The sequence below is a fragment of the Dermochelys coriacea genome, chromosome 5 (assembly GCF_009764565.3).
Source record: "Dermochelys coriacea isolate rDerCor1 chromosome 5, rDerCor1.pri.v4, whole genome shotgun sequence".
Taxonomy (NCBI): Eukaryota; Metazoa; Chordata; order Testudines; family Dermochelyidae; genus Dermochelys; species Dermochelys coriacea.
Window position 1 is genome coordinate 70,402,323 of NC_050072.1, and position 20,485 is coordinate 70,422,807.

At 42.5% G+C, this 20,485-nt stretch overlaps 1 long non-coding RNA gene across 1 annotated transcript; it reads left to right on the forward strand.

Annotated features, from left to right (window-relative positions):
• Positions 1 to 2,271: 2,271 nt before the first annotated feature.
• Positions 2,272 to 18,635, forward strand: LOC119856120. The gene is made up of 3 exons (XR_005293171.1): positions 2,272 to 2,344; positions 4,477 to 4,558; positions 15,932 to 18,635. It is a non-coding gene; the product is annotated as an uncharacterized LOC119856120 (long non-coding RNA).
• The last annotated feature ends 1,850 nt before the right edge of the window (positions 18,636 to 20,485 follow it).

Below are 20,485 nucleotides of genomic sequence, written 5' to 3' on the forward strand. Positions count from 1 at the left end.
TCCATGAAACATTCTGAATTTTAATACATGTCATACTGGAATTTAAAAAGCTAGGTAAATTATTCAAAGTTTTTTTTTTAATGTTTGTCTGAATATATAAATAAATTCACTTTGGATATGTTCACACTCCTTTCATGCTCATTTTCCATGAACAAATAATCAAGTTTTACTCACCTATGTTTTCACGGAAAGCAAAATTTGAAGGAGATTGTACAAGTCTTTGCAGAAACCCAGATTTTAAATTTTCATGCAAACAATAGCATGCAACGTATGTGATCAATTACAACTAGGCAAGCAGCCTGAATGTTGAATATTCAACATTCAATCTATATAATAAAAAATCCTCTTTGAATCCTGCAAACAGAAAGAAGCTAGATTATTTCTAGAGATGAAAAAATAATAATTTGATTAAAGCACAACATTCTTGAATTGGAGCTATAACAGTAGCCTTTGTAACTGCATCCTGGGGCACTAGGCATTCTCACACCAAAACAAATGTCAGTGGTAGTGGTTCATGTGGTACTAATAATATTGTAATTACATTTTTAAACATGCCTATCTTTGCCTACATTAGGTGCTAAGTGGTGTTTAAAAACTGGGACGCTTTTGTGGCTACACTTTCTAGGGTTGTCAAGTAGTCATTCAAGAGACAAAAGTATGCAGTTTTTACAATGTGTGCTGCTCACTGTTGCCAGCTCCTGATTGAACAGAGTCACATGCATATTTCTCAGAGGACAGACTTTTTCCCTATGAACCAGCTTATCTGAAAACACTGAACAAGTGTCATCAATGTTATTTTGAGCAAAACAACAGCTTTGATAATGTGCAAACTCATTCAACTTTTCTCTCCAAACATTTCATCACACTGAACACTTGTTCCACTGGATTATTCGTTCCTGGTAAACACAGAACAAATTCTATTCAGCACAGCAATTCATCTCAAACAAAAATTTTGTAGTTATAAAATCCCCCAAACATTTTGATTGACAAAATGAAAAAACAGGACTGTTGTGGTAAAAGTGGAGAGGTGGGGGAGGCAATATCTTTTATTGGACTAACTTGTGTGGGTGACAGAGACAAGCTTTTGAACCACACTGAGCTCTTCTTCAGGCCTGGAAAAGGTACCTGAAGAAGAGCTCTGTGTGGCTCAAAAGATTGTCTCTCCCACCAAAACCAAGTTGATCCAGTAAAAGATATTACCTCACCCACCTTTTCTCCCTAATATCCTGGGATCAACATGACTACAATTACACTGCATACTGGTACAAGTGGGACATATTGTCACATTATTAGTATATAACCTAGTAACTGAGTGACTGGCAGAGACGGTCTTCATCAAAACCAGCAAGCTATGCTAGCAGAAAATAAAGAAACTGAAGGTCCAATATAATAAGGTCTGAGACAATAACAATCTGTTCAACTTAGGATGGGAAAAAATACAGTGCTGGGACTAGCTCACCTCAGAAGCACAGAAAAGTCCCCTTCATGCAGCCACTGCTGCTCCTCTTAGGTGATGAGAACAACTTGATCTCCCCATCTTTGTTTTTGTGTGTGTGGTCGAGACCCAGAAAATGGTACTCCACACAAAGAAGAACTTCTTTGGGTACAGCATGCAGCCATTTACTTAGGTTATAGTGGGTACTCAACTTTGGTATCAAGAATACCATCAGCTGGTTGGTTGATGGTTTCTGGTTCTGTATAGATATTTGTTCTTCACTCTGCCTTCCATTTTGAGAGATGGGCTAAGTACTGACACCTGTCTTTTTATGGTATTTTGCTGGAGAATTATGGGAGTTACTCAGGAATTATTGGAGTTTGACTTTTTCTTTTGCAATTCCTCTGAATTTTTCAAAAACTCTCACTAGATCAAACAAAACTTCCCATAAGCCACTCCTTCAGCGATCTCTAAGAATTGTAGAATAGGTATGGGGGGGGGGTCAGTGCAACTGCAACAGTGCTAATGTGGACATGAGAAAAAACTGAAATTGGCTTGTATCCATAACAACATGACTAGTGTAGACATCCAGTACTACTGGTGCTTAAATTGGAGCTATTCAGACAGTTCAATTACCAACAGCTCAGTTATCTAGTCTAGGCAGAGCCTCTGAGACTGTTACTACTTACAAAACTTGGTTATTGTGATTGGGTGCACTTGCCCCACACTGGTACTGCCAGGGTTAACTCTACTCTCTGAGCCAAGAAGGCCCTCAGCCTTGCTGGGCATGCTCTGGCTGGAGACTAAGTATAAAAGGGAGCAGCTCAGCTGATTGAGGGCTGACAGCTGAAGAGAGAGGATGCACATTTGCAAGCTCCAGCCTGGAAGCTGCTGAAGCCACCGCAGAAGGTACGGGGACAGCGGAAGCCAGAGACACCAAGACCCAGGCAAATGCCCTAGCCCCTGCAGATGCTCAAGGAGTGATGGGCTCCTTGGAGCCACACAAGTTGAGGAGCCTACAGACTTTGGAAATGCAAGGACCACTTCACCAGGGACAGGGAAGGAAGTAGCTCAGGGGTACTACCCATCATACTGAGTGATGTCCATGTGTTTTGGGTGGATTCCCCGCTGACCCAGTGAGCATATTTGCCACTGTCCAGGCCCTGAGCTAGGACTTAGTGGAGCAGGGAGGGCCTGGCTCTCCCTACCTGGCTGCCCTCACACCCAAGTGGCTGCCTATCCCCCTTACCAGCCACCAGGCCAAACAGCCCTGTGGAACAGGGTAGCCATTATGCTGACTCTGGCCAGTGGGACATCTTGCCCTGAAAGAGAGCAGGTGAACTGACTCTGGTAATTGGGCCGTGAAGCCCTGAGAACGGGCAGTCACACTGACTCTGGCTGCTAGGCCATACAGCTTTCCTGAAGTGGGTAGTCAGACTGACTCTGGCCATTGGCCATGCAACCCTGAGAGAGGGGACAGCCCTACTGACTCTTGCCACTAGGCCACACAGCCTTGCTGAGACAGGTGGCAACACTGATTTTGACCAGTAGGCCATACACCTCAGTCGAAATGGGTAGTCATAGTGACTTGGGCCATTGGGTCCCATGGTCCTGTGGAAAGGGGCCATCAGGCCAGATAACCCTGAGGGAGAGAGAACGGTGATATTGACTTTTACCACTAGGCCATGCTACCTCAAGACAAGGAGTGGTCATAAAGATGTGGCCCAGGGAAGTAGTTACCATTACCCCACCCTAAGAGGGGATAGGGAGTGCTTGCCCCGCAACAATTATTCAGAAAGTTGGTTGTTAAATTTTGAGGAGCTCTTTGTTTTCTTTTCATATTGATGTATTGTTTTAGTGATCGGTCAGATGTATTTACAGTTTGAGATTAGGCTTGCCAAATTTTCTAATTGCACAAAACCAAACACCTCTGCCCCACCCCTTATCTGAGGCCCCGCCCCCACTCATTCCATCCCCCTCCCTCTGTCACTCACTCTCAGTGGGCTGGGGTGGGTGAGGGCTCAGGCTAGGGTTGTGGATTCTGGGATGGGGCCAGAAATCAGGGGGTTGGGGTGCAGGAAGAGGCTGGGGCAGAGTGTTGTGGGAGTTGCAGGCTCTGGGAGGGAGTTTGGGTGCAGGAGGGGACTCTGGGCTGGGGCAGGGAGTTGGGGTATGGGAGAGGGTTCGGGGTCCCGGTGGCACTTACTACAGCTCCCAAGAAGCGGCTGCCAGCTCCTTGCAGCCCATAAATGCGTGGGCGCCAGGGAGGCTTTGCATGATGCCCTTGCTCCCACAGGCATCGCCCCTGCAGCTCCTATTGTGGTTCCCAGCCAATGGGAGCTACTGAGTCGGACCTCAGGGTGGGAGCAGCATGCGGAGCCTCCCTGGCTGCCCATATATTTAGGGTCCACAAGGACCTGGCGGTCACTTCCGAGAGCCGTGTGGAGCTAGGGCAGGCAAGGAGCCTGCCTTAGCCCTGGGTCCCAGTCGGCAGTGCCGACTGGAGCCAGCAGGGTCCTTTTTCGACCGGGTGTTCCAGTTGAAAACCAAATGCCTGGCGACCCTATTTGAGGTAGTAACTTCTTGTTTTATAAATGCAAATAAATAAATTGTTTCAAGAATCACAAGCCCATATGGATAGAATCTCTGTTTTTCCTCACCTGTAAAATGGGGATAATAATAATTACCTAGCAGAGAGATGCACAGGGGGACTGTGAAGATTAATTAGTTAATGACTGTAAAGCTCTTTGAAGATACTAAGTGTTCAATTAAAAATGAAAAGAAGGGAAAAAATGCAGTAATGACCTGCTCTCTCAATGAATTTATGAATACTTTATAGGTTGCAATCAGTGCTCATCTCTGTGCAGGCTGTCCATTTCAAATAACATCTGGGGCCCAATTCTATCTTCCTTGAGCAATGAAAACTGCCATTGGATTTTTGTATGTCAAGGGAATTCAGGATCAGCACTCTGGATTCTTGAAAAAATTTATATTCTTTTCAAGACAACTTGTATTTAAGGAGTTCTTTTTAATGCTCCCAGTATTCCATGTTGTTCAGAGGAAACAATGAAAAACTGTGAGAAGAAGTTTTAAAAATGGAGGACCATCTGCTAAATGGCGCAGGTGAGCAACAGGGCAAAGTGGGTGGCAAGGCTGTGGAGATAGGGCCCACTCTAAATGTGGTCTCTGCTTCACTTTCTCTTGAACTTACTTGGACACCACAAGAGACTCCTTTGTATAATAATGGCTCTGCAAGTGTGTGTGTGTTGAGTTTGGGGTAACTGAGGAGCAGGAAATCTCAGGAATGCTATTCTTGTATTTAGGCAGATTTTCAATAGGCAGAAAAGCTCAATAAAAAGTGAAATTTTGTGGAGTTTTAGGGGTAGCCTGTGGCCTGAAAAATGAGGGGTCTTATGATGGGGTTCTAAAAGCTCTTTTCCTTCCTTCTATAAGCCATCAGAATGAAGAATTTTTATAATACTCAGCTGTACAATTAAGGGAATACTTTGTATGACAGAAAATGGCTCTTGCACTATATATCGAGCTAGAAAGATGAAGTTGAGTAAGGAAAAGGCAACAAAAGCATGGCAATTCTATAAACTGAGAGCAATCAGATTCTCCCACTCACTCACAGGCAGCCAATTCAACAGCATCAGACACAATGAAGAAAATATTTGGAGTCTGAAATACATCTCCTAAGATGTGAAGAAAGGAAATAAGGAACTGGGGGGAAAATTTGATCATGCTAAAAGTGATATATTAGAAAATCCAGAAACATTTGAATAGAGTCAATAGCACAGAGGCAGAGCAACACACAGAAGTCCTAGAGGACTGTAATAGGAAATCAAGCATAAATTGATTCAAGAGATTAATGTACATAGGAACAAACTGAATAATTTAGAAAATCTATATGAATAACCTGAGTAATTAAAGGATACAGAGAAGTGGTGTATAGGTTAATGTTTAATACAGATCTATTTAGTGACCTTCTTAGAAGCAATAATTGTTGAATTTTAAAGTGTGGATAGTAGAGAGATTTTTGAAGTGTGTGAAATAGGGAGGGAACAGGAAGGAGAAGATGATACTGTTATTGCTGCATACTTTTTAGGATTATTGTATTTTCCATCTTGCTAATTATGCAATGTTAGTGACAATTATATTACGGTGTTGTCAAGGCTGATTCCACACTTTGGCACTTTTGAGTGCAGAAGGTGGGGGCCCACAAGGATTCTAAACATTAATACTGGCCACTCCAGGCTGGTATTAAACTCCCAATGTTACAACTTTTCTCTGACCTTGGATGGGTAGATGCTGCCACCCACTCAAATGCAAAAAACCCTTTTTACCCAGGAAAGCGCACTTGGGAACTCCTCCCTGTGGGGTACCCTCAAGCCCTTACTTACACACACCCACTCCTCCAGGGGAGAGCTGAGAAAGAAAACAAAGGAAATCCAGCTGTTGCCACCAGCTAATTAAACAACATGTGCACAAACCTCTTGAGACACAAAAACCCAATCCTGTTCTTAAAAAAGGTAAACTTTATTAAAAACAAACAAAACCACATCTGGAACTTAGGCTATTGCTAGATTTAAAAAGAGAAAATATAATAATTAAGCATCAAGAATGGTTACAAAGCAAAACAAAAGCACCTGGGGTTAGCACAGAGGAGTCCACAAGCCAATAAGAGATAAAACCTAATTGCATCTTCCTAGATATTTCCTGATCTACTTATGTATCTGGGGTTCAAATGAGTAGTTCTAGGTATGATCTGATGGCTTTCCATACCTGGCTCAAAGCTCTTCCAGCATAGTCCCAGCTGTGTCTCTGCTCTGTCCCCTCTCTGGAGAACAACAACAGACAAAGGGAAAGTTCCCCCCCCAATTTTAAAAAGTTCTAGCTCTCCCATTGGCTCTTTTGTTCAAGTGCCTACTCCCTTCCTTTTACCTGTGGGCTTTTTTAACCCTTTAAAGGTAAAGCAAGTAGAGAACAGCTACTAACAGGGATTTTATACCAAGCTGGCTGGCTGGGGGTTCATAAAAGGGAGCTACGCCCCCCCCTTCATTTAGCACAAGTGTGTTAAGGTTGGTGTACATTTTTTGCTGAGGAACTCCACCAACCCAAGAACACACGACTGGAAGGGATCTCCTGGGTAAGTGAGTCCGGACCCCTGCTATTGCAGGGAACCCATCATATAATACTAGTTGTAAACTGATAGGTTTATTTTCTTCCACTACTTCTGTGGGGCTGCTGTTCCAGAACCTTACTCCTCTGATATTTAGAAACCTTCTAATTTCCAGACTAAATTTATTCATGGCCTATTTATACCTATTTGTTCTTATGCCAACATTGCCCTTTAGTTTAAATAGCTCTTCTCCTTTCCTGGAATTTACTCCCCTGGTGTATTTATAGAGAGCAATCTCATACCTTCTCAGCCTTCACTTTCATTTTGCTAGGCTAAACAAGCCAAGGTCTTCTAGTATCCTCTTGTAAGACAGGCTCTCCATTACTTATCATCCTAGTAACCTGTCTTTGCACATGTTCCAGCTTGAATAAATCTTTATTGAGTATGGGTGATGTATTCATTTAGAGGGAATATATGAGCTAATGGTGTTAACATAACCCAGTCGCTATCCAGTATTGAACAGTGTTAAACAAGGTCTGGGATTTTGGTATACAGAGACCTCAGCCTGCTTCATACCAGGGCAAACACACCATCCAAAATCATTTTAACCTTTTATTACAGATCTAGAAAAGAAAGAAACAGAGCTTTTGAAATGTAAATGATTAAGTAAGGCTTTTCTTTTAACTACATGCCTTGTTCACTTTAGCTGGATAGTTTTTAGAAGGAAAAACTCCCTTGTTGGACGGTTTCTTAGATGGTATCAAAGATGTTACTAACTGTCCTGTTGGAGAAAAGAGAAGAATTTAATGGAGATGGGCTGGAGCTGCTGCTGCTGTTCAAATCTAATCCTGTTTCACCCTAGGCAATGTTTGGGACGCAGCTGGAGCTGAGAGAGGTGGTGATGCAATCTGGGTCCCTCTCTCTTCCAGTTGTTCCTGTATGATATTCTAGTCCTCCTCTTTATTGATAATGTCTCCCTACTCTGTGTCATCAGCAAACTTCATTAACACATTTCTACTTTTTGGGTCAGGGTCACTGATGAAAAATACCAAATAATATCAGTTCCAAGACTGATACTTGAGGAGCTTCACAAGTAACCTTCCTCCAGCCCAATAGTTCACCTTTCAGCAAAACCTTTTGTCTCTTCTTCTATTGACAGGTCCTTATCCACCTTACAATTCTTGTACTAATCCCCATATTCTTCAGTTTAACAAATATATTCCCATGTGGCACTATATCATATGCTTTACAGAAGTCCAGGGAGATTAGATCTGCTGCATTACCCTTTTCTAGAGAATCAGTTCTTATCATAGAAATTTAGCTCTGGAAGGGACCCCTAGAAGCCATGAGGTCATCTAGCCTGCCCCACTGTGCTGAGGCAGGATCAAATATACCTAGAGCAACCCTGGCAGGTGTTTGTCCAACCTGTTCTGAAAAGTCCCCAGTGACGGGGATTCTACAACCTCCTTTGGTAACTTATTCCAATGCTTAACTATCCTGAGAGTTGGAAAGTTTTTTTTTTTTTTTTCTAATATCTACCTAAATCTCCCTGGTTTTGGATTAAGCCCATTACTTCTTGTCCTACTTTCAGTAGTCATGGAGAACAATTGATCACTGTCCTCTTTATAACAGCCCTTAACATATGTGAAGACTTATCAGGTCATCTTTCCTCACGATTGACATGCCCATTTTTAAACCTTTCCTCATAGGTCAGGTTTTCTAGACCTTCTAGCATTTTTGTTACTCTTCTTTGGACTCTCTTCAATTTGTTCACATCTTTCTTAGAGTGTGGCGTCTAAAACTGGTGATAGCACTCCAGCTGAGGCCTCATTACTGCCAGTAGAGTGGGACAACTACCTCCTGTGCCTTCCGTACGGCACTCCTGTCAATACACCCCAGAATATTAGCCTTTTTTTTGCTATTCCATCACATTGCTGGCTCAGATTCAATTTGTGATCCACTATAACCCCAGATCCTTTTCAGCAGTACTACCACCTAGCCAGATATTCCCCATTTTGTATTTGTACATTTAATTTTTCCTCCTGAAGATTCCTCCTTGGATTTCGAACTTTTCTTTATTGAATTTCATCTTGTTAATTTTAGACTCGTTTTCTAATTTGTCAAGGTTCTCATGATTTTAATCCTGTCCCCAGAGTGCTTGAAACCCCTCACAGCTTGGTATCATCCACATATTTTATAAGCATACTCTGCACCCTATTATCCCCAAGTCATGAATGAAAATATTGACTAGTACCAGACCCAGAATAGGTCTCCTGTAGGACCCCACTAGATATATCCTCCCAGTTTGACAGTAACTTTTTGATAACTACTTTGAGTACAGGTTTTCAACCAGTTCTGCATTCACTTTATTATAATTTCCTCAAGACCACATTTCTCTAGTTTGCTTATGAGAATGCTGTGTGGGGCTGTGTCAAATCTTTATTAAAATCAAGATATCATGTCTACTGCTTTCTCCCTATTGACTAGGCCATTAATCCTGTCCAAAAAGGAAATTGGGTTGGCATGCTAATGGGGTCATTCTCACAGGTCTGTGGATTCCTGGATCGCTTTTTTTTTTTTTTTTTTTTTTTTTTTGTAAATACAGGTACCATCTTTATTATTCTCCAATCATACAGCACCACCCCTGATTTGATAGGTTTGTTAAAAATGCTTGCTACCAAACTTGCAAATTTCTTTCCCTAAGATTAAGTACTTCACTATTTTTTGTATAATTTTTGGTTAATGACAGTGAAAGTTCATAAATACAAACTAATATCCTGGAATATAACAGATTTGATCATCTGATTTTTTTTTTTATTATTATAACATACTTCAGTCACTTGAAATCAGGTGCTAATAGCATTGTCTTAGAAAAGGTATATTTAACAACAAAGGCCTAATTTGGTAAATTAATGCACTTATCCACTTGTTACTTGTGAGAGTAGTAATTATTCACATGTATAAGTGTTTGCAGGATTAGGCCCCATCTGAATAAAAGAATGGGAAACTAATATGGATTTAGTGCATTTTAAAATATTCTCTTTTTACCTAAGCCACTAGAACAGTGGTTCCCAAACTTGTTCCACCGCTTGTGCAGAGAGAGCCCCTGGTGGGCTGGGCCAGTTTGTTTACCTGCCGGGTCCACAGGTTCGGCCAATCGTGGCTCCGAGTGGCCACGGTTCACTGCTCCAGGCCAATGGGAGCTGCTGGAAGCAGCGTGGGCCAAAGGATGTACTGGCCGCCACTTCCAGCAGCTCCCATTGGCCTGGAGCAGTGAACCGTGGCCACTGGAAGCCACGATCGGCCGAACCTGCGGACGCGGCAGGTATACAAACCAGCCCGACCTGCCAGGGGCTTTCCCCGCACAAGCGGCGGAACAAGATTGGGAACCACTGCCCTAGAAGAATAGCAATACTAATTAGAAAAACATTTCCTTTAAAATTATTAAAGATTTTCTAATACATACTGAAGACTGTTAGATATTCACCCACGGGTCCAAACTTTGTTAGCAAATGTTTCTGCATTGAATTATGATTGCCTCTAGTTCCTAATATTTTCTTTAGAATTTGCTACTAGGGAATCCACTTTGACAGTCTTAGCAAGAGATATTAGATGTGTTAGAAATCCATCTTTGGAGAAATCAATAGGAAAACTTCAGCAATTCCTTTCAAGAGCCTCTCTTTTTCGTTGAAATACATTTATACTATGTAGCTAGGGTTGAATACAGAAAAAATAGACTATTATATTTGTGTCTACCGAACACATCTTCAATACGTTTTAATTACAATTATTAGCTCTATGTGCAGTTGTATGGCACTCTTCACTGTGGCATCTGGGCACACTTTATATGATGTAAATTAAGTCATTAACACTTATGATATTTATTTAGTCAAGTGAGTTCAACTTTAAGACACTCTTTAAGGGCCAAATCATCTCTTCTGCCTCTGTGGGTGGAGGGGACAAAAATAAGCTGGTACAAACTGACGGGGGAAGTAGAGTCATATCTGGAGCAACATTCCTTCTTTCTATGACGCTGTGGAAGCTATTTGGGTTCTGCATTTTAGGAAAGGGCAGGGCCAGTGTGTTAGTGGCTTTTTGTGGGACTGTCCCATCAGTTCCATGGGAACTGTCCAAATGCAGATTTCTGGAACCATTCTTGATTCTTAGAGTTGTTTTTCAAAGTTTTCTCCTATGTCACCCAGGCTATCCCAGGAGGGTATAGGAGGACATGCTGTTTGAATAGAGTAGGATAGTTTAATGTTGAGCATAGTGAGAAAGTCCTATACCAAAGGGCTGGAGGTGGGCTGATATAGTTCCTATATTTATTTAAACCATGAAGATTTTATAATCTACAAATCTGCAAGCTTGACTTCATTTGTAGTTAAAACACCAACAACAATGACCATGTATAAAGCTCCATGGTATGAAAAGCTTGAATCCTGCACACAGATGAACTCATGCAAATTCTAATGTCTGTGTGGAGTCCCATTGACTTCAGTGGGATTCTGTGAAAATGTAATGGCCCAGATGGGCTCATCTGTTCAAGTAGCATAGGGCCCTTATTTATTAAGGAACACAGTGTGGATTCCTGAAGGAAAAGGAAAGAAGCCTGACTATTGAAATCTGTAATTACCTTGCTGACTCAATGAAAAAGAATACCTGTAATTCCTTAAAGTGTTTGATACTGTACTACAGAACAGATTAATTTTTAGCAAAAATCAGAAAACACTATAGAAAGGTGAAACAAATAAAATGAATGGAAAAACAGATTAAGCAACAGGCAACAATAGGTTGGGCCCTACCAAATTCACAGCCATGAAAAACGTATCATGGACCATGAAATCTGGTCTTTTGTGTGCTTTTACCCTATACTATACAGATTTCACAGGGAAGACCAGCGTTTCTCTAAGGGAGTTGCAGGGAGGTTATTTTAGCGGGTTGCCATATTGCAACCCTTACTTCTGTGCTGCCTTCAGAGCTGGGTAGCTGGAGAGCAGTGGCTGTTGGCTTGGTGCCCAGCTCTGAAGGCAGTACCCCATACTGCATGCCATATCATGCCACTCTTCCTTCTGCACTGCTCCCTTCAGAGCTGGGCGGCCAGAGATTGGTGGCTGCTGACTGAGGGCCAGCAGGAGCGCAGAAGTAAGGGTAGCAGTACCGCAACACCTCCTACAATAACCTTGTGACACTGCCCCAACTCCTATTTGGGTCAAGACCCCTACAATTACAAATAGCTGAAATCATTAAATTTACAATTTTAAAAATCCTATGACACTGAAATTGACCAAAATGGACCATGAAATTGGTAAGGCCCTAACAATAGGTATCAATAAAAGGAAGCAGCAATGTTTGAAGTAGTAACAAGTTTGAATCACTTGCCAATTATTAGAATATTCATAGACTCATAGGATTGGAAGAGAGGTCATTTAGTCCAGCCCCATGCACTCACTGCAGGACTAAGTATTAATTAGTAGTAATAGTAATGATACCTAGCTTTTATATAGCGCTTTTCATCCATAGATCTTGAAATGCTTTACAAAGGGGATCAGTATCATTATCTGCATTGTACAGATGGGGAAACAGACACAGAGGTGAAGTGACTTGCCCATGGTCATTCACCAGGCCAGTGGCAGAGCCAGGAACAAAATCCAGCTTCCCTGAGTCCAGTCCAGTACTTTGTACACTAGGACATACGGCCTGTAAAGATGAGCTCAAAGGGGAGGGAATTAGCTACACCTAGTGCTCTGGTCTGGTAGAAAGTACAGTCAGGGCCCTCGGGCAGGGCAGCAAAGAGTTAGTAGGCTCCAACCTGCAATCAGCTGACCAGTCTGAGCCCCAGCCCAGTCTGGGCAGGGCAGCAAAGCAATGGGTAGGCTCTGGTCTGCAATCAAGGCAGAGCAGCTAAGCAGTCTATGGGACTCAGCTTGAGGAGTGCAGGCCTCCTGGCCTAAGGAGGGGGAATTCAGCTACCCTAAGGGTGGGATGGCAAGGGCCCACCCAACTTCACTGCATCCTAGCCCAGGGCCCCAACAGTGGTAGAGTGGTCCACCACTGGGTCAGCAGGGATCTGACCGCAACACACTGACCTTGTGTCAGGCCAGCTCTCAACCAGACTCTCCTGGTTTCCCTGGGCTCCTTCCTACTCTCCCCCTTGGGTGTGCCTGCATGTGTCATCTCAGGGAGCTCTGGCCAGTCCACAGGTGGCATCCCCAGCAGCTCCTCAGCGTATTGGTCAGCTAGCAGCCGTGGGAGATCTAGCCAGTCCTCAAGTGGCAGTCCCGGCAACTCCTCAGTGTCTTGGTCAGTCAGTGGTCCTGGGAGCTCTGGCCAGTCCTCAGGAGGAAGCCCTGGCAGCTTCTCTGCAGACTTCAGCAGCTGGTGGGATGTGTCCATCTCCTATGGTGGCTCTAGCCCAACTGAGCTGCAGGACGTGCCTTTTGTACTTCCCCTTCCTGTCCTGCCCTTCTGCTTCCGGTGGGGTGGACATGACTCTCCTGGTTCGGCCCACCGGGGGGATGTTCTGGTCCCTCCCTGTCACTGTCTGAGGGAGGCCATGCCTCCTTGCTACAGTCCTCAGGTAGAGTAGCAGTAGTAGTATTGTGATTTCATGCAAAAGACAAACTTGGATTGGAACCTCATTATGCTCAGTGCTGTGGAAACTCATATGAACACACAGTCCCTGACTAAGCTGATTCTACAGTTAGATTTGTTTGGACAAACCCCTACATTCAGATGAATCCATTTGCAAGATCAGGACCTAATTTGAAATAAGATGTAATAAGTGAACATAACAAATAGGAGGGAACAGGGAGAGAGTGCTAAAGAGTATTAAGGTAATGATGATCAAGTAGTTACATGACTGCTGCTCAAAAAGCCATCATTAGTTGGTTTATTTCTTGTTGGCATCACAGCAAAATGGATATCACAGAAATTTTGAAGGAGGAGAGGATGCCTGTTGCAGATACTGGGATGGGCAGGCCTGGTCCTGTGCAAACTGAGAAGGAAGAACTGCTGAGCCCAGGCCATGACTGTGTTTGATGGACAACAAATGAGAAAACAGGAGGAGAGGATAGTGGTGTTACAGATTAGTTCAGCGAGAGAATTCTATGAATACGGGACAGTATGGAAGAAAACACATTTGTGGGCGCAATGGACTAGGTAGCCCCCTGGCAGAGAGCTGTGGCAGGGAGTGTGATAATGAACAGATTTTGGTGGGGAGAGTTACCCCTTCAGAGTAGAACCACCTCAATTTAACTTCTATTGTATTGTATCATCACATAGATTCATAGATACTAAAGTCAGAAGGGACCATTCTGATCATCTAGTCTGACCTCCTGCACAATGCAGACCACAGTATCTCACCCACCCACTCCTACGAAAAACCTCACCTATGTCTGAGCTATTGAAGTCCTCAAATCGTGGTTTAAGGACTTCAAGGAGCAGAGAATCCTCTCTCAGATGACCCGGGTCCCATGCTACAGAGGAAGGTGAAGCACATGTGCAGCATTAAACTGTAGCTAATGATCTGCCAGTATTTCCACCATAAATTTAAATTGGCAGAGGTTTAAAATGCAGCAAAAAATGTACAGCTGGGAAAAAGTTTGGCAAAGGAGCATTTTTTATATATTATTTATTGTAAAAAATTAAGAATTAAAAGAGGGAGGGTTCATTTTTTATTATTTTGTGACATTTCCCCTCCCCCTCTTCTTTTTTTTTTTTAAACTGAACATTTAAAAGGCAAAATAGAGTAGATGCTTAGGGAAAGCTTTTATTCAGTGCTGGCTAATCTTCATGTGTAAACCTTTGTTTCAAGAGGAGACTACAAGAGGAGATTCTCAGTGTTTGACCTGAATTTATGTTTTTATATTTAAGAAAATGGGTTTGATTGGATACTACCCTGTGCTCAACATTTTAACAAGTGTCTGATACAATAGCCAGTTTTAACAAGCACCGCCTGGACCACCCCATTGGTGCAATAACCTGTCCTGTGAGGAGAGTGACCCTCTGCAGAACAGGCCACTGAACCCACTCCCAAACCTAACACGCTCCCACCCTAGGGTTTGCAGGAAGCTAGGGACATCTATCTAGAGGCTCTCTGCCTCTACAGCTTCTCTGACCTCCAGAAAATGCTCCACTGGAGCTGCATTACCAGAGACTCTTGTTGGACGTTGTGGCAGTGAAAAGAGATTGTTGCTTTTTGTGTATTCTCTTTTGCCTGTGTGCTGTGGGGTAAGAGGTACATAATGATTTTAATCTCTCTGGACTTGTCTTCAGACAGCCTACTTCTGCTCTTAGCCTCCCCAGTCTCCACCCCCTCCCACAGCACAGACCTGCAAAGCACCTGCCACAGGATCTGGAGGAAGAGTGGTGAGGAGGTGATTGACCTTCACTCTTTCATGTGGATGGGGGTTCTTCTCTGTGCATGGATTGTGGAGAGGGGACAATCGTGGCCATTATGGGTTTTTTGTTTTTGTTTTTTTTCCCAAGAGTTGAACTTCTTTAAGGTCAGTTAAAGAAACCTACCTAATCGGATTTTCCCAGTGTTCTTCGATGGTGATAATATCAGCTTCTCCAGTAAAATATGCTTTTGCTTTAAAACCAGTCAAGCAAGGAATTTAATACATGGGGTGATGCTTATCTTAAGTGATCACTCTCCTTACAGTGTGTATGATAAACCCATTGTTTCATGTTCTCTGTGTATGTATATCAATCTCCCCACTGTATTTTCCACCAAATGCATCCGATGAAGTAAGCTGTAGCTCACAAAAGCTTATGCTCAAATAAATTTGTTAGTCTCTAAGGTGCCACAAGTACTCCTTTTCTTTTTACTAAAGATATGTTAAAGGTTGCGACAGAAAGCAATAAAAGGAAGGGGGAAAAAATCAAACAGAGCTGAAATGTGTCATGTCTTTTTAAATTAGGTACAACAAGGTGCTACCTTAACAGCTTTTTAATTAACTACACTGTACCTCCCAGAACATATAAGATACATTTCAGTCACAACTGAATTTTTCCTTTTCTCTTTTTTATTACAATTTTACTTTGGTTTCTTTGTGGATATAAAAGATGCTGAAGGGAGGATGTAATTTCAAACAGTAGCTTACTTTGCTGATAATACCAAATTGGGATGGACCAGTAGATAAAGGAGAACCAATCACTTGAAAACTGTTTGAATAGATTAGGCGTAGAGGCTGATAAAGTAGCTCATGCAGTTCAGCATATAGAATGTAAGATAATGAGATAAGGCACTAAAAATAATCATACCTACTATGGGCTAAAATATTGCACGATTCAGAACTCAAATCACAAAAACATAATGGTGACGGCAGATAATTAAGGCTGTATTTTTGCCTTATTTATATACATTGTTACAGGGCGGACTGGCCCCGCACTGGGAATGAGAGGGTCAACCCTTCCCTGCTGGCAGAGGATGCCATGCCCCTGAGGCTCTGCTGGGCATGCTCCAACAGAGAGTCGAGTATAAAAGCCTGCAGAGCTGCTCAGTTGGGGCTGGCAGCTGAGGAAGGAGGACGCCCAGTGGAGGCTCCAGCTCAGGAGCAGGGGCGACTCATACAGGAGGGAGCCGAGAGGCAAGGAAGTGTGACCAGAGACTGGCAGCTTTGGGAGCCCCAGGGGCTGAGGAACCTGAAGACCCTGATGCCACAGGGACTGCTACGTTTGGAGAACTGGTAGGAAGTGACCCAGGGAAGGGAAGGGAGTGGTATCTCCCACCACTCTGAGAGCAGCGTGTTGCGGTAGGATTCCCCGCTGACCTGGGGCGGATCAGGCCATCAATGATGGGGCCCTGGATTGGAGCCTGGTAAAGGCGGGTGGGCCTGGGCTCCCCTACCGGGGGACTCTAACCCCACCCCCTTTTTGTGATGACATAGTTCACCGACCCCTCTCTAACCTCAAAGGAGATAGATGAACTCCGGCTGCTGGGCTGCACTATCCTACGAGGGAAAAGGACTTAGAGGGACTCTGGCCCTCAGGCCACACTGCTTTAGGAGCACACTATAGAGACTCCAGCCGCTAGGCCACGCTATCCCACCAGAGGAAGAGAGTTTCGGGAGACTCTGGCCATTGGGCCACGCTGCTTTAGGAGCACAATATAGGGACTCTGGCCGCTAGGCTGCGCTATCCCATACAGCCCTGATTACCGGGAAGGTTGTAGAACCAGCATAGAAGCCGTGAGGCAGGGTTAACCCCCCTCCCCGGAATCAAAGGGGTCAACGAGGTACAAAACCCACCACAACATCTTCAGTTTTCTCTAGTTCTTGTAAACAAACAGAGGAAGGATGGGGCTCAAAATCAACAGATGTTTCTACTGATAAGTGTAAGGAGCAAAGACTAGACATGCGCAGGAAAATCGGGTACAAGGACTTCTAGATATCCACCTCCTTTTGTTTCAGATTGGACAGAACTTTCACTTGCTGCAACAGTGTCCAGATTCCTTCAAAACTGCATAATCTGTTCCAACAGCACTGAGGGGTTTATTCAGCTTTCAAACCAGTGTAAAGGCTTGATCATTCAGAGGTACTTAAAGTAGATTGATCTCTCAGGTGTGCTCTTCATAAGGTTTATCTCTTGATTCTACAAGCTGTAGGTATGGTAGTAAAGTCAAGCTACCTTGCTCAGCAACTGTGTAAATCTGCTATTGAAGGCAGTGCTAAGGAAGTGGTAGGATGTTTAACTTCAAGGTATAGAATTTCACGGATGACTGAAGCAGGTTTTTGTAGAATTTATTCATTTAACTAACAACAAGAAATAATTTATGAAATAAATACAGTATTGGTGCTGCTGTAATCTACCACCAGGCTTGTTTATACACGGGCACTCAAGAAAGTTGATCCAAATACATTTTTAAAGTAGATTAGTTAATACATATTAAAGCCCTCTGTGGATACCTTTAGGGTATGTTTTCACTTAAAATGTAGTGTAGACACTCACTACAGTGACGGGAGGGGTTCTCCCCTTGCTGTAGTTAATCCACCTCCCCAAGAGGTGGTAGCTAGGTCAATGGAAGAGGTGGGTTAACTATACAGAAGAATTCTTCTGTTGACCTAATACTCTCTACACTGGGGGTTAGGTTGGCATGGTTTATGTCTCTCAGGGATGTGGATTTTTCCAAATATAGACCAGCCCTTATTCAGAATTACAATTCACTTATGAATTAAGGTAAACCAAATTAAGTTCACTTTAATTTTGAATAAGAGTGTCTGCTCAGGGGTTTAATGTAGTTTAACTAATCCATTTTTAATTCACACCTTTTGTTAATCCAGATTAATTTTCCTGAGTGGCCCAGTGTAGACAAGCCCTCAGCTTCAGCAACAGATTCTATTCTTTGCATTTTGAGATTTCAGTGGCATTAGACTCAATCTAATTTAGTAATTAGATAATTATTCAATAATTAGATAATTTAATTTTACAGCCTATCACATCAAAAATGATAATGCATCTTTAAAAATTGGTAAGGTTGAGTCAGGATTCCTGACAAAATAAAATATCCTTGGCATGTAAAGAGAAACAGGGCTAGATCCCACCCTTCTATAGCCTCTGTCTCAGACTGAGTTATAGCTAAAGGATATAGAAACAAAGAAGACAATAAAGTGACAAAAGGCAGCCCTGCTGGGTGCCACTATGCAGTTGGAAAAGGCTGTTGCCAAGGCTTATGATCTCCCATCTAACAAAAGAGCTGCCTAAACCAAATTTTCCCAGCACTGCAAACAGAAAGCTCCGTTTCATCATGTTGACTGCTTTTTCTATGTCCATCATCAAGATAACTTCTGGCAGGCCTTCTGGGTCTGAGTTTCAAGGGTAGATAAGAGACTATAGGAAACATCTGACAGATAGTGGTATGTTGTAAAGCCTGCCTACATCACCTTGGGAAGTAGGCTATCTGGCATTATGCTGATGTTTTGATTAATATTTTTAGCCTGCACTGAATGATAAGATTGGTCTGTAAAATTGGTAGCCTCGAGTCCCTTCCTGCATTTTAAAATACTGAAATAAATGCCAACTGAATTTTCTTTTACCTTATTGTTGTTCAATCACAAAATTAAAAGCTTTGCACACTGTCATATGGGGAATAGCTGATCTTTAAGTATCTTGTGAAAGTTGATTGTATACTCATGTGGGGCAGAAGCTTTATTAGCTTTTAGATTAAAACTAGTTCTCTACATTTCTGCCTCCTCTATTGATGTCTGTCTAAAGTTTCTTTATCCTTGGGCTCCAGGCTTGGTAAATTCATGATCATTACTGGTAAACAAAAAAATTAGGCCATAACTTGGTCTTGATCTGTGCCTATAATAAGGATAGAATACAGCCGAAGAAGGAGAAAGTGGGATGAGGGCCTGATCTAAACCTCATTGAAGTCAATAGAAAGATTCCCATTCCCTTGATTGGGCTTTGGATCAAAACTTAAGAAAGGAGGAGATAAAGAAAATCTGATTCACAAAGCTGACTGCCAGTTATCCAAAAACTTAAGAGCCTCTTCCTGCAGACATTACTATGTAAAACATCTGTTAATTTCAGTGAAAGATTTCTCTAAGAAAGTTCTGCAGGACCGGCTTGTTTACATGGTTTAGTAGAAACTAAACCAAACTCAGGCCACTTTAATTCTGAATGAGTGTATCTACACAACGGTTTCAGGCAGTTTAACTCAAACTTATGTTAAAGTGCACATACATTTAACATATTAAATGAACACCTTTTAGTTAATTCAGATCAACTTTCCTGAGTGTGTCTCTGTGGACAAGCCTTCAGGTTTAGTATACTAAATGCATGTCCTCTCACATTTCAGAGCAATGCAGGCATTCTTCTATAACCAGACAACAGGTGTCAGACAAGGGTTATGATAAGGCCAACGTTACCACCAAGAGTAACTGTGTAATTTTATGTTTATATACATAGAACAAACATTAGTGTGTCACCCACAATAGATCCAGTGAAAAGAAAATATACAATATATGCACACATACATGTCGTTATTGTTTGAGTATTTTACTCTATAACATTTTAAAGCAATACATATAATTTTTAAAGAAAAAAAAGAACCTGTGCCATTTTTATTATGAAATATAATAAAGGCCTGAAAGTAGAGATGTGTGGGGGTCCCCCCCCTCTTTGCGCCATTAGAAATTCAGGTCTTCTCGTCTTTTTTTTTTTTCTTAGACAACTAGAGGCTAGCGATGACTGGGAAAATTATGACATTACATTTATTGAGGAGGTAACTGAGAGAGGAAGGCATTTTTTGGCCTCTGAAAGTTTAAAACTTTGTTTTTATTTTTTTGGTTTATACCTATTTTAATTAAACCACCTGATACACAGATGGGAGGAAAGATTTTGTTAAATAACAGTCATGCTCTTTCAATTAATGACCGAGGAAGGTCCTAGTTCTTTGGTCCGCCATGGAGTTCTCCAGCAAAGAAGAGAAGGCAAGACTGAGGCTCATTATTCCTGATATAATCAAACAAAACACAAAATCCCTCTTTCTTTCTATCTCTTTTTTGTTTTTTAGAAATAAACCTTTCAGGCCTCCTTATATATTTGTAGCAGGAAGGTCTGATGAGCAGCTGACCTAGTGGTCAGCTCATGGCCTTACAATTTCTGCCAGTCTAGTCAGCCCAGAAGGGCCCTGGATGCAGCCGCAGTCACTCCCTTGTACTCTGATTGCTCCCCCAGAGTTCAGTCACTACAAACAAGCGGGGATGCGGGGGGAGCAAGGTTCGGGGATGTAGGCCTACTCCACCATGTCCTAAATCAGAGTCCTAGGGATTTATCAAAGAGTCCAGCCCAGTTACTGAGCTACCCCATATTATGTTTTTCCCCCTGAGTCACTTTTTACTAATCTGGAACTCCTCAGTTTGGGGCATGGTCACTGGCTTAGCAGACTGGCCTAGGGTATGTTTATACTACCTGCCGGATCG